The sequence below is a fragment of the Lipotes vexillifer genome, unplaced genomic scaffold (genome assembly GCF_000442215.2).
Source record: "Lipotes vexillifer unplaced genomic scaffold, Lipotes_vexillifer_v1.1 scaffold1544, whole genome shotgun sequence".
NCBI lineage: Eukaryota > Metazoa > Chordata > Mammalia > Artiodactyla > Lipotidae > Lipotes > Lipotes vexillifer.
This window is the reverse complement of record NW_006791108.1, coordinates 232,792-247,353: the sequence shown is the minus strand read 5'-3', so window position 1 is coordinate 247,353 and position 14,562 is coordinate 232,792. Positions and strand designations below refer to the sequence as shown.

At 40.7% G+C, this 14,562-nt stretch overlaps 1 protein-coding gene across 1 annotated transcript in view; it reads right to left on the bottom strand.

Annotated features, from left to right (window-relative positions):
- The window catches only part of KCNV2 (potassium voltage-gated channel modifier subfamily V member 2), a 17,028-nt gene that overhangs the window by 375 nt on the left and 2,091 nt on the right, over positions 1–14,562 (bottom strand). The window lies entirely within an intron of this gene.

Here is a 14,562-nt window from a genome sequence, read left to right as displayed (position 1 = left end):
TGCTGAAGGTGCACGTGGTTGTGTAACAGCTCCTCACGGGCTCAGCTTTAGGAGGTACTGGAAAGGTTGCCTGCGAGACCTGGGGCATGGAAAGAACATAAGCTTTGGAGCTGAAAGACTTGGGTTTAAACCCTATCACTTATCAATTTTCTTACTTACAATACAGGGGAGTTATATCTACTTTAAAGGGTTGCTGTGAAGGGCACAGAAGAATAACGTGTGTGAAGTTCCTGGTGAGAATAGGCTCAATAAATGTAGGTCTTTGCCTCCCTTCAGCTGGGGCCAAATTTAGGACAGAGTCCCTGGATTTGCCTACATGATACACGTACGGGAAACAGCTTGGGCTTAGAACCAGTCAGACCTGGTTCAAGTCCTGACTCTGACCCTTCCCAGCTGAGTGACCTTGGGCAAAACATTCAGAGTCTCTAAGCCTTGGTTCCTGCATCTAAAACAGGAGGATAATAACTAACTCTCAGGAATCTTGTGAAGACTAAATAAGAAAATGATTATGAAGCACTTCACACACACTTTGTCAGGCACGCAAAAAGCATTAAGCAACCTCCTCTGTGGTCCTTCTCTCATCCTTAAAATAGAGACAATTGTAATAGTTCTGAGTTGTTACGCAGTTCAAATGAGATATTTTATATGAAGGTGCTTTAATTGCAAATGCCTGGAGAAACACACTCATTATTTTGCGAAGGGACTTTTGTAAGACGTCACCAACCAAAAATATGTTCACCCTGCATGAAAGTCTTCCCATCACATTTGTCACACTGCTTTAAATTCCACTAATTAGACATTTATTTAGGTTAACAAGCTTCTGTTTTAAAATGCAGATACCCACGGGACTAGTTATCAGTCGATGTAGCCAGAGAAAACCCAGAAAAATCTCTCGGGGCCTGTGTTTTGTTTTGTTTTGTTTTTTGCGGTACGCGGGCCTCTCACCCCCGTGGCCTCTCCCGTTGCGGAGCACAGGCTCCGGACGTGCAGGCTCAGCGGCCATGGCTCACAGGCCCAGCCGCTCTGCGGCATGTGGGATCCTCCCGGACCGGAGCACAAACCCGTGTCCCCTGCATCGGCAGGCGGACTCTCAACCACTGCGCCACCAGGGAAGCCCTCAGGGCCTGTTTTTTATGCCTCATGTCCTAAGACTCTCTTTGGTCCCCAGACTCTTGGCAAAATTACTAGAAGCCTTTTAGGCAGGGCTGTTGATTACAGTTGAAAAAATTGTGCATCACACAACTCCAGGGGGCAACATTGGCTTCATCGATTTGTGTCGTCGACACAGTCTTCCAGCATATGCTTTTATAAAATGTACAGTAACCCTGTTGATCTGTACAGAGACAGCCTTTAACTTAGAAATGTAAACAGTTTTGTATCGATGATGTAAGGATTAATTTGAACTTAGAGTAAGTATGATTGATTAGTTAGAATGAAATGGAGAAGTGGGCCAGCTGGGCAAATCTGGTGATGCTGATAAGAACCAGAGCTCCATCCAGCCCTTAAAAAGGGGAAGGTTGCAACTCCTCTTGGGGTGGGTGGCACACTACCTCTCACTACTCCATCTCCGGGGAGAGAATTGCTGAGGGCTGGGCTGCCCTTCTCACAGTGGAAAAACACAAGGCAGCATCTAACAGAGGCAGGAGGGTGTCGACTAGGTTAAGGAAGCAGGTGTGGCACTAGGCCACATGGGTCTGAATCCACTTCTCAGCTGTGGGATTTGGGCAAGTCGCCTAAATTCTCTCTGCCTCAGTTTCTACTTTTGAAACGTGGAGAGAATAATAGTGCGCACCTCATAGGACTGTTACAAGAACTGAAGGAGCCGCACAGGGTGTGTGAGGGATAATGTTAGTTCTTGTGCTTGTTAGACCAGCGGGCTGTGGAAAGAAGCTCTTCCCTGGCTCCTGCGAATGCTGTGTGAGGGAGATTTGCGGGGACACTCTGTCTCCAGTAGAGAATCTGCTTTTCCCACCTTCTCGACCAAAGGGCCATGAGAGGCAGTGATAAAATAAGATTGTGGGCTAATCTTAAAAAAAAAAAGCTTGCTGTGTGTGTGTGTGTGTGTGTGTGTGTGTGTGTGTGTGTGCATGCGCGCGTGCGCACGCGCACGCACGCATTTCTTGTCACTGGCCACGCTGAAAGTAAAAGAACCCGAGTCAGATATCTGTCCAGCTGTGTGAACAGCTTTCATTTGTCACGAACCCTGTCACTCGCACCTCTGTGTGAATGTTTAGTCAGTTGACTTGCCCTGGAGGAGGCCTAAAGGGAGTCTGGATATAAGAGCGAGTGACAGGAAGGGGTAGTTTCAGAACAGGAAGCATCCATGAAAGGCCAAAGCAGAGGCTTTGGTGTAAACCAGCCCCTCAAGGGTCCAGGATTGGGGGAGGGTTGGAGATAGGAGGATACAGAGGAAGGAAAGTAATTGAGACAAAGTACCTAATTTAAACTTCTGCTCAGTCCCCACACTGGCTTTGCTTCTCTCCCAACCCCAATTTCTTTTTTTGGCTGAACTTTGAGCAAAAGATCAAAAGCAAAGAGAATTGGCTGAAGGAAGATTAAATATTTGATGTGCATAATATGGTCTAAATATTTTTGTATGTCTTGGATCTCTATTTTTAGAGAAAAGATCTCTTCTCCTACGAGACTCTGTATGACTGATTCTGAAGAATTTGTTCAAAATGCATAACTAATTTAGGCACTGTCTGTTTGACTCAACCGTTGATCTGCTTCTTGCTTCTTGGCTCCAGAGGAACTCTGGATTCCTTGGCTTTTGGAAACTTTTCCTCCATGTTCCACAGGCCAAACCATTTCTCCCCTGAATGAGCATGAAAGATGGAAGGTCCTAGAAGGACCAAAGTGACCTCCCAGAGTGAGTTCTCACGTTAGCAGGAGTGGGGTTTGGAAATGTGACTGAAATTTCTGCAATCCATCTTAACATCCTGAAAAAACTGACTGGCCCAGCCACTCTGTAAACTGGAAACTTACCATTCCATTGGAAATTTACCTATTTTCCCTAGCCATTGGACCCCCAAAGCCAGAATGTAACCTTTCCCTAGCAGCTCACCCACTAATCAGCAAATCCTGACCCACTAAACCTTACAAGGGGAACAAGTATCCAGTTTTTCTCTGAAACTTTAGAATAACTGTACTTGAATTTCTCCTTCAGCAAGGAATGTTTGTTTCCTTCATAATGACCTATGCACGGATTACATTTTAGCACCCAGTAATCCCTGCATCTAGGAATTATGATCTCAGGGAATAAAACTGATTTTTCAAAAGAATTAACACCTCTTCTTAGTTTTCCCAAAGAATTCGAGGTGGTAAAGACTAACATTTTCTGCTTAAAATTATTACATACTTCAATGCATGTTGTCCTTTAAAGGATTTAGCTTCAAAGGCTCTACTTAGCTCACCCATGCTGCTGTTGCTACAAATATTTTAGGAATTCCTCTCTGGGATTATAATCTGCACAGAGGATTCAGTGGCATGACCTTGAAACAAGTGTTCTTATCCCCCTTGAGGGTTAACTCTAGGTGCCGGTCTTCAACTCAAGGGTCTTGAGTATTTAAAAATATTGAATCCACCTTCAAAAAAGTAAAGATTTAGCCCCACTACAAAGAAGTATTAATAAATGGACATGTCACAGGTGCTGAAGATAATTCCCCAGTGGAATTCAAAAAATGTTTTGATCAGTGGAAGCACTGTTAGAATGAGGTCATGGGTAAATCACCTTGAAAAGAACAACGGGCCTCACCCGTATATGAAAGTTCTGACATGTACATAAATTGTACAATAAGGGGGAGGTGTGCAGAAGCTAAGGCAAGTTTGGGATCTATTCCTAGAAATAGTGACGATGCCCTCCACATCCTCAGCTTACTTGCTACCTCTCCCTGCCCCCTACAGTTCTATCATGTCCCACTCAAGTTACCTTGGCCAACAGGAGGAGTTTAGAGAGACAAAAGGGGACCACCCCAAAATCAGGAATCTGCCAGATCAGAAGTTATAAAAGTGCCTAAGAGCCTTTGCCCCCCTTTATGGCTCCTGTGCTTTTTCTGAAGAAGCTAGGAGAACTTTAATGTCTTCTGTGCCAGACATTTACTCGTTATCTGTCAGCCCTAAGCCCGATACCCTTCTGTGCTCTTTTTTGTAATTCAGCGGCTGGGAGGATGCAAACTACATTTCTCAGATTTCCTTGCCTGCTGTCTTCTGGTTAGATTCTGCCAATGAGAGACATGGTTGGGAGACTAGAAGATGGAATGAGGGAGTAAGAGTTTCTCTTCCTGCTTCTGGTTTCTGTCATCATCCTTCAACAACAGCAGATAGCTATGGCTCAGGCATCTTTCAGCACACCCAGCACCAGCCTCGTGATGCCATCTTAGGGGTCTGGCAACAGCTACACAGTGGTTCCTTCTCTGTACTCCTAGGTTCCAGTAACTCTACCTTCTCCCATTTGTCTCCCCAGTTCTGGGGCCAACACTCTTTCCTACAGTTACCAATCTTTGGCCAACCCTCTTTCCTACAGTTACCAATCTTTGGGTTATCTCACTTTCTCCTTTTTGCTCTTCCAGCCTATGTATCTATCTCCCTGTATAAAATTCCTTCTGTTTAAAATATCCCACGTTTTGTTTTCTGTTATCCTAATTCACCTTCCGAAGGGGTCTTCTCAAAGCAAGCAAGCAATCAATAAAAATAAAACAAAATAAAATTAATCTCAGTGATCTTCTAAGTGCCACCTATTTGCAAGGAAATGCTAGCATGCTTGAGGAAAACAAAGATAGAAACAAGGTCTCTGGGCTACAACTATCTGATGCTTCAGCTAGAGATAGTTTTCGTTAATGTTTGAAGGAATGAGTTCATGACGTAGTTTCCTATTTAGTTTCTACAGCTTTAACTTGCTCTGGAAAGCTCAGAAGGAAATGGTCTGTTGAACAGTCCAATTGTCCTTTTCTCCTTAAAAACATAGCCACAACAAAAGCCAAAGCTTATGGCTTCATCACAGAGCTAATTGTTCTTGCTGAGCTATGCCGAGCGTTTCCCACACCCAGGCAACCCGGAGAGTCCCAACACGGCTGGAGCTGCTCCAGGCGTGGGCCTGTTTATTTGGACACTCAGAAACTCTCCCAAGATAGAACGGCTGATCCTTTTGTGCATCTTACAGCCTCTCTCTTTTCTCCAGGAGAGAAGGAATCACTTCTGTTTTCTTTTCCCAAAAATGAATCTGGAAGCAAAGGTTATGGCTTCCATGTGATAAAGGCTATCAACTAGTCAGATATGGTAACTTCTATTTATTGAGGATAGAGTACAGGCTAGTGTTTTTACATATGTTTCCTATTACATTAGTGCTGACAAATAACCTCCATTTGACAGACGAGTAGGATGGGTCTATCTTATATCCTAATGCATAAGCATTTGCAGACATGAGTGTCCATGAGGGATTTGTTCTGCAGCTGTAGGAGAATTCACAATAATGAAAATTACTGTGTTTCTCTTAAAACCCCGAGTTGAATTACAGAGGAAGTTTGCAGGATCCTTGGCATAGATAGAGGGGAGATTATTAAAAACAAGTCAGAGTTTGGGGTTGTCTGAGAGTACTAAAAACACATGGAGGGAGGGATTAGAGAACCTGTCTCTAATGCGGGTGAATATACCACAAGGGCTACAGCACTGGAGTGGGGCAAGAAAATATCAATCCTGTTTCTCTTTACCGCTTTACATTTTCAATGTGTGAGTGTATGTTTTCTGATACACATAATATAGTTGAGCAGTAATATCTTAATATCTTAATGCAGTAGAATGATTGTATTACTGGACCCAATTCTTTGTATCTTCCTGTATCCAAGCTCTTTGCCATAAAACTTTGCTGTGCTTTCCTACAGTGAGTGGGCTAACCTGCTTTTCCCTTTGACTCTGAGTTTGGCCTTGTGACTCGCTCTGGCCAATGAGTTGAGCAAGTGTCATGAACAGAAGCTTATCAGTGCTTGCATGATTGGGCTTGCACTCTCTCTCTCTTGCCCTTTGCCACGGCCATGGATACATGCCTGCTGGATGATGAAAGACCTAGTCTCCCTCTTCATCCAGCTGTCAGCCAGCTGACCATCAGACTGTGATGTGAGCAGCTGACACCAGTCCAAGGTTCTTCTAACCTTGTACTTGAAACCAGTCTGAGTTGCTGACTTGCAAACTCACAAGGCAAACAGATGCTTGACATTTCGAGCCACTGAATTTTGGGGTGGTTTGTGATGCATTGTTATTATAGCAATAAATAGCTTCTAACTTATGATTAACTAAACACATATTTATCATGGGTGTGTGCTCAGCATTTTTTAAATTATGAGATGTATGATAAATAAAATGCTTGGGGGCTTCCCTGGTGGCGTAGTGGTTGAGAGTCGGCCTGCCGATGCAGGGGACATGGGTTCGTGCCCCGGTCCGGGAGGATCCCACATGCCGCGGAGTGGCTGGGCCCGTGACCCATGGCCGCTGAGCCTGAGCGTCCGGAGCCTGTGCTCCACAGTGGGAGAGGCCACAGCGGTGAGAGGCCCGCGTACTGCAAAAAAAAAAAATAATAATAAATAAATAAAATGCTTGGAGACTATTGGATCAGAGTTACTTTTAGGATTCTACTTCTCAGATTCTCATGTCTGCTTGGTCACTTCTATTTAGATGACTTAGTTCTCATCATTCAAGATTTAGTTCAATGTCATCTTCTCCAAGAAGCCTTCTCTGACTATTCCACTAGTCCATCAAAGGTAGATTCTGCCACCCAGATCACGCTTTATCCTATTATCCTGTATAAGACACACTCATATCTGAAATGATATATTATCTTTCTCCATTAGGATGTAAACTCCATGAGGGAAAAAACTTCACCTTTTTTTTTGTTTTTCCCTTATTACTCGGTATCCCTAGTATTTAGAATACTCCTTGGCACACTAAGTCCTCAAAAATAATCTTGCTCACCTCCAGTGCTGGACACCCCATGCCAAACAACTAGCAAGACAGGAACACAACCCCACCCATTAGCAGAGAGGCTGCCTAAAATCATACTAAGTTCACAGACACCCCAAAACACACCACTGGACACAGCACTGCCTACCAGAAAGACACGACCCAGCCTCATCCACCAGAACACAGGCACTAGTCCCCTCCACCAGGAAGCCTACACAACCCACTGAACCAACCGTAGCCAGTGGGGGCAGATACCAAAAACAATGGGAACTACGAACCTGCAGCCTGCGAAAAGGAGATCCTAAACACAGTAAGATAAGCAAAATGAGAACACAGAGAAATATGCACCAGATGAAGGAGCAAGGTAAAAACCCACCAGACCAAACAAATGAAGAGGAAATAGGCAGTCTACCTGAAAAAGATTTCAGAATAATGATAAAGATGACCCAGAATCTTGGAAATAGAATGGAGAAAATACAAGAAACGTTTAACAAGGACCTAGAAGAACTAAAGAGCAAACAAACAATGATGAACAACACACTAAATGAAATTAAAAATTCTCTAGAAGGAATCAATAGCAGAATAACTGAGGCAGAAAAATGGATAAGTGACCTGGATGATAAAATAGTGGAAATAATTACCACAGAGCAGAATAAAGAAAAAAGGATGAAAAGAATTGAGGACATTCTCAGAGACCTCTGGGACAACACTGAACGCACCAACATTTGAATTATAGGGGTCCCAGAAGAAGAAGAGAAAAAGAAAGGGACTGAGAAAATATTTGAAGAGATTATGTTTGAAAACTTCCCTAATATGGGAAAGGAAATAGTCAACCAAGTCCAGGAAGTGCAGGAGTCCCATACAGGATAAATCCAAGGAGAAACACACCAAGACACATATTAATCAAACTATCAAAAATTAAATAAAAAAATATTAAAAGCAGCAAGGGAAAAGCCACAAGTAACATACAAGGGAATCCCCATAAGGTTAACAGCTGATCTTTCAGCAGAAATTTTGCAAGCCAGAAAGGATTGGCAGGACATATTTAAAGTGATGAAAGGGAAAAACCTACAACCAAGATTACTCTACCCAGCAAGGACCTCATTCATGTTCGACAGAGAAATTAGAACCTTTACAGACAAGCAAAAGCTAAGAGAATTCAGCACCACCAAACCAGCTTTACAACAAATGCTAAAGGAACTTTTCTAGGCAGGAAACACAAGAGAAGGAAAAGACCTACAATAACAAACCCCCCAAAATTGAGAAAATGGTAATAGGAACATACATATCGACAATTACCTTAAATGTAAATGGATTAAAGGCTCCAACCAAAAGACACAGACTGGCTGAATGGATACAAAAACAAGACCCGTACATATGCTGTCTACAAGAGACCCTCTTCAGACCTAGGGGCACATACAGACTGAAAGTGAGGGGATGGAAAAAGATATTCCATGCAAATGGAAATCAAAAGAAAGCTGGAGTAGCAATTCTCATACCAGACAAAAGAGACTTTAAAACAAAGACTATTACAAGAGACAAAGAAGGACACTACAGAATGATCAAGGGATAAATCCAAGAAGATATAACAATTGTAAATATTTATGCAGCCAACACAGGAGCACCTCAATACATAAGGCAAATGCTAACAGCCATAAAACGGGGAATCGACAGTAACATGACTTTAACACTGCACTTTCACCAATGGACATCATCCAAAATGAAAATTAATAAGGAAACACAAGCTGTAAATGATACATTAAACAAGATGGACTTAATTGATAGTTATAGGACATTCCATCCAAAAACAACAGAATACACTTTCTTCTCAAGTGCTCATGGAACATTCTCTAAGACAGATCATATCATGGGTCACAAATAAAGCCTTAGTAAATTTAAGAAAATTGAAATTGTATCAAGTATCTTTTCTGACCCCAGTGCTATGAGACTAGATATCAATTACAGGAAAAAAAACCTGTAAAAAATACAAACATATGGAGGCTAAACAGTATGCTACTAAATAACCAAGGGATCACTGAAGGAATCAAAGAGGAAATCAAAAAATAACTAGAAGCAAATGACAATGGAAACACGACAACCCAAAACCGATGGGATGCAGCAAAACCAGTTCTAAGAGGGAAGTTTATAGCAATACAATCCTACCTCAAGAAACAAGCATCTCAAATAAACAACCTAACCTTACACCTAAAGCAATTAGTGAAAGAGGAACAAATAAAACCCTGAAGTTAGCAGAAGGAAAGAAATTATAAAGATCAGATCAGAAATAAATGAAAAAGAAATGAAGGAAATGGTAGCAAAGGTCAATAAAACTAAAAGCTGGTTCTTTGAGAAGATAAACAAAATTGATAAACCATTAGCCAGACTCATCAAGAAAAAAAGGGAGAAGACTCAAATCAATAGAATCAGAAATGAAAAAGCAGAAGTAACAACAGACACTGCAGAAATACAAAGGATCATGAGAGATCACTACAAGCAACTCTATGCCAATAAAATGGACAACCTGGAAGAAATGGACAAATTCTTAGAAAAGCACAACCGTCCGAGACTGAACCAGGAAGAAATAGAAAATATAAACAGACCAATCACAAGCACTGAAATTGAAACTGTGATTAGAAATCTTCCAACAAACAAAAGCCCAGGACCAGATGGCTTCACAGGCGAATTGTATCAAACATTTAGAGAAGAGCTAACACCTATCCTTCTCAAACTCTTCCAAAATATAGCAGAGGGAGGAACACTCCCAAACTCATTCTACGAGGCCACCATCACTCTGATACCAAAACCAGATAAAGATGTCACAAAGAAAGATAACTACTGGCCAGTATCACTGATGAACATAGATGCAAAAATCCTCAACAAAATACCAACAAACAGAATCCAGCAGCACATTAAAAGGATCATAGAGCATGATCAAGTGAGGTTTATCCCAGGAATGCAAAGGTTCTTCAATATATGCAGATCAATCAATGTGATACCCCATATTAACAAACTGAAGAATAAAAATCATATGATCATTTCCATAGATGCAGAAAAAGCTTTTGACAAAATTCAACACCCATTTATGATAAAACTTCTCCAGAAAGTAGACATAGAGGGAACTTTCCTCAACATAATAAAGGCCATATATGACAAACCCACAGCCAACATCATTCTCAATGGTGAAAACTGAAACCATTTCCTCTAAGATTAGGAACAAGACAAGGTTGCCCACTGTCACCCACTGTTATTCAACATAGTTTGGGAACTTTTAGCCACAGCAATCAGAGACAAGAAAGAAATAAAAGGAATCCAAATCAGAAAAGAAGTAAAACTGTCACTGTTTGCAGATGACATGATACTATACATAGAGAATCCTAAAGATGCTACCAAAAAACTACTAGAGCCAATCAATGAATTTGGTAAAGTAGCAGGATACAAAATTAATGCACAGAAATCTCTTGCATTCCTATAGGCTAATGATGAAAAATCTGAAAGAGAAATTAAGGAAACACTCCCATTTACCATTGCAACAAAAAAGAATAAAATACCTAGGAATATACCTACCTAAGGAGACAAAAGACCTGTGGGCAGAAAACTGTAAGAAACTGATGAAAGAAATTAAAGATGATACAAACAGGTGGAGAGATATACCATGTTCTTGGATTGGAAGAATCAACATTGTGAAAATGACTATACTACCCAAAGCAATCTTCAGATTCAATGCAATCCCTATCAAATTGCCAAAGGCATTTTTCACAGAACTAAAACAAAACATTTTGCAATTTTTATGGAAACACAAAAGACCCCGAATAGCCGAAGTAATCTTGAGAAAGAAAAATGGAGCTGGAGGCATCAGGCTCCCTGACTTCAGACTATACTACAAAGCTACAGTAATCAAGACAGTATGGTATTGGCACAAAAACAGAAATATAGATCAATGGAACAGGAGAGAAAGCCCAGAGATAAACCCATGCACATGTGGTCACCTTATCTTTGATAAAGGAGGCAAGAGTATACAATGGAGAAAAGACAGCCTCTTCAGTAAGTGGTGCTGGGAAAACTGGACAGCTACATGTAAAAGAATGAAATTAGAACACTCCCTAACACCATACACAAAAGTAAACTCAAAATGGATTAAAGACCTAAATGTAAGGCCAGACACTAAAAAACTCTCAGAGGAAAACATAGGCGGAACACTCTATGACATAAATCATAGCAAGATCCTTTCTGACCCACCTCCTAGAGAAATGGAAGTAAAAACAAACAAACAAAAAAAAACAAGGGGGACCTCATGAAACTTAAAAGCTTTTTCACAGCAAAGGAAACTATAAAACAAACGAAAAGACAGCCGTCAGACTGGGAGAAAATATTTGCAAATGAAGCAACTGATAAAGGATTAATCTCCAAAATATACAAGCAGCTCATGCAGCTCAATATCAAAAAAAACAATCCGATGCAAAAATGGGAAGAAGACCTAAACAGACATTTCTCCAAAGAAGACATACAGATTGCCAACAAACACATGAAAGGATGCTCAACATCAGTGATCATTAGAGAAATGCAAATCAAAACTACAATGAGATATCATCTCACACCCGTCAGAATGACCATCATCAAAAAATCTACAAACAGGGCTTCCCTGGTGGCGCAGTGGTTGAGAGTCCGCCTGCCGATGCAGGGGACACGGGTTCGTGCCCCGGTCCGGGAAGATCCCACATACCGCAGAGCAGCTGGGCCCGTGAGCCATGGCCGCTGAGCCTGCGCGTCCAGAGCCTGTGCTCCGCAGCGGGAGAGGCCACAACAGTGAGAGGCCCGCGTAGTGCAAACAAAAAAAAATAAAAAAAAAATAAAAAATAAAAAAAAATCTACAAACAGTAAATGATGGAGAGGGTGTGAAGAAAAGGGAACCCTCTTGCACTGTTGGTGGTAATATAAACTGATACAGCCCCTATTGAGAACAGTATGGAGGTTCCTTAAAAAAGTAAAAATAGAACTACTGTATGACCCAGCAGTCCCACTACTGGACACATACCCGGAGAAAACCATAATTCAAAAAGAGTCATGTACCACAATGTTCATTGCATTTCTATTTACAATAGCCAGTACATGGAAGCAACCTAAGTGTCTATCGACAGATGAATGGATAAAGAAGATGTGGCACATATATACAGTGGAATATTACTCAGCCATAAAAAGAAATGAATTGAGTTATTTGTAGTGAGGTGGATGGACCTAGAGTCTGTCATACATAGTGAAGTAAGTCAGAAAGAGAAAAACAAATACCGTATGCTAACACACAAATATGGAGTCTTAAAAAAATGGTTCTGAAGAACCTAGGGGCAGGACAGGTATAAAGACGCAGACGTAGAGAATGGACTTGAGGACACAGGGTGGGGGTGGAAGGGTAAGCTGGGAGGAAGTGAGAGAGTGGCATTGACACATATACACTACCAAATAGATAGCTAGTGGGAAGCAGCTGCATAGCACAGGGAGATCAGCTTGGTGCTTTGTGTCCACCTAGAGGGGTGGGATATGGAGGGTGGGAGGGAGTCGCAAGAGGGAAGGGATATGGGGATATATGTATACCTAGAGCTGATTCACTTTGTTATACAGCAGAAACTAACACACCATTGTAAAGCAATTATACTGCAATAAAGATGTTAAAAAAAATCTTGCTCAGTGAATGAAGAAGATGGATTTTTGTGGAGAATTGGTCCTAATATGTTGCATCTTTTTACTTGGCATCTTCTTTTCTCTTTGCTATATTGAAATTAAGGGCCCTTACTACACAATATGCAATGTCATAACAAGTATAGAGGAGAATTGGGTTAATAGTATATTGGTCCTGGGGAATAGAGCAGTCCTCAAATGTTCAAGGGGAGTTGCTCCTATTGTTTTCATACGTTAGTTTAGAAACGAACACAAGCTATCAGTCTTTAATCCATAATGATTTTTAATAGTATATATAATTCTCAGAGAATAAAATGGATGAAGGTCATTGGTAAAGGTTAAGGTTGGTAAATGGTAGGCTGACATGTGTAAATTTTGGCCTGTGAAAATAGTGCCTAATAGAGCTAATAGCTACAAAAGAAAATTCACATTGGTAAAAGCAATAATTAGTAAAATTTGTTATAGATAGAAACTGAATGGTGATTCAGGTTTTATTGTAAAGTCTATAGAAAACAGTGACCTTGAGTAAGATAATTTTTGTTAATATTAAAAAGGGGATAATTTGAAATTTTAAATGTTATTAAACAATAAACACATCAAGAAATTAAAGGGGATCACTAGGCATTCATTTAAGGAATTTTTTTAAAAGAAAAAATTTTTAAGAGAAAAATCCATTATTAGGAGTAGAATTCTTATCAAAAATTTTATATTATATACAAAAGGTAAAAAAAGTTTTGTGTATTCAAAATATAGTATCAAAGAGTTCACTAGGTGTAGCTTACATACGCTAGCCTTCTAAGATATTTGGACGAATGGAAACTTGACTCTCTAAAACTTGGTATTGTATCATCAGCCTGTGGATTTTCTCTTTTCCCTCCTTGCTTTACTCACCTCCAAAGTAAATGTTATTTGCTGGGGACAAATCATCCTTCATCAACCCCATCTGTACACATGATTTATCTACTTTGGAGATGACCTTTTGTCATTTGGAATATGATCAGAGGAGCAGCATTTGGCCAGCTCGTTTGGAAGAGCCTAACATCATCCCATCACTGAAGAAAGCTCACAAATCTTGTTGTACATATGAGAGCTCTGCTTTCCAGGGAAGCAAGACTCACTGAATTGCAGAGCTCTACACCTTCCCCTTTTGAGATGAGGAAACTGAAGATAGGGAGTTAGGGAGTGAGGTTTCATAGTTAATCATGGAGGATCCCAGTTAATTATTAGCAGATCTGGGACTAGAATCTAAATCTAAATCTTCCATCCCACTATACTACACTATTAGTAGGAGCCCTGGGTAGGTTCATATCAGAACTCCAGACCGTGGGTTCTAACATATCCAATGTTAGTGTTGAAAATATCCACTTTCTAATATAGGAAAAACTGGTTATATTTTCTTAATGTCTTTAAAGGCATTACAAACAATCTATTTAAAGAAAATAAGGAAAGCATACACCCAGTTCTTTCCTATGCACGTATGTCAACGTGTTCATTGATCTTAGAAGACCCAATCAGCATTTCCAGTGATTCAGGGATTTTCCAAGGATTTAGTCTAGCATATCAGAAACACAGATATTTGAGTAAATGGCATAAATTATTATAAAAGGCAAACACCAAAGAAAATGACAAAAATAACTAATATACTAAGTGCAAATTAAGCAAGGTATGCAGAAAAACTAAAGCTTAAAAGAGGCAGTGCTGGGCTGTGGAAAGGGCACGCATTTTGCAGCTGGACAGGCTTGGGTTCCAGTCCTCACGTGACTACCTTTAGCTGCGTGTCTAAATTATTATTATAACTCAAATTATCTGCACCTCAATTCCTCTAGCTGTAAAATGGGGCAATAATGCCATGTCCTGAAAGAATTTTTGTGGCATTGGAGCAAGTTTCAGTGTTAGATGCTCAGATTTAGCTAGAACCAGTGGGATTTCAGTGAGGGCTGACGC